This window comes from Populus euphratica, unplaced genomic scaffold, assembly GCF_000495115.2.
Source record: "Populus euphratica unplaced genomic scaffold, PopEup_1.0 scaffold701.1, whole genome shotgun sequence".
Taxonomy (NCBI): Eukaryota; Viridiplantae; Streptophyta; class Magnoliopsida; order Malpighiales; family Salicaceae; genus Populus; species Populus euphratica.
The window spans coordinates 93,696-93,940 of record NW_011500570.1 but is presented as its reverse complement, the minus strand read 5'-3'; positions in this window follow the sequence as shown (position 1 = coordinate 93,940).

The window sequence follows — 245 nt, the reverse complement described above, 5'->3', positions numbered from 1 at the left end:
CATAAGGCTCTTTCAATTTTATGTTCTCCAATAAAGCAAGAAATTGTAGGACAACCAAGGTTTTTATATTTCAAAGCATTATTGTTCTGAAGAATGACAACTGAAATTGTAGGACAACTGAAATTTGGGTGATTTCTCCAATCAGGGTTATATTTTTGCGAGTATAGGTTATGGTTGGCCCTTTAGAAACTGTTTAAAGCATGAGCTTGTTCATGGAGACATTCCTTAAAAGAAGGCAAGGTTGG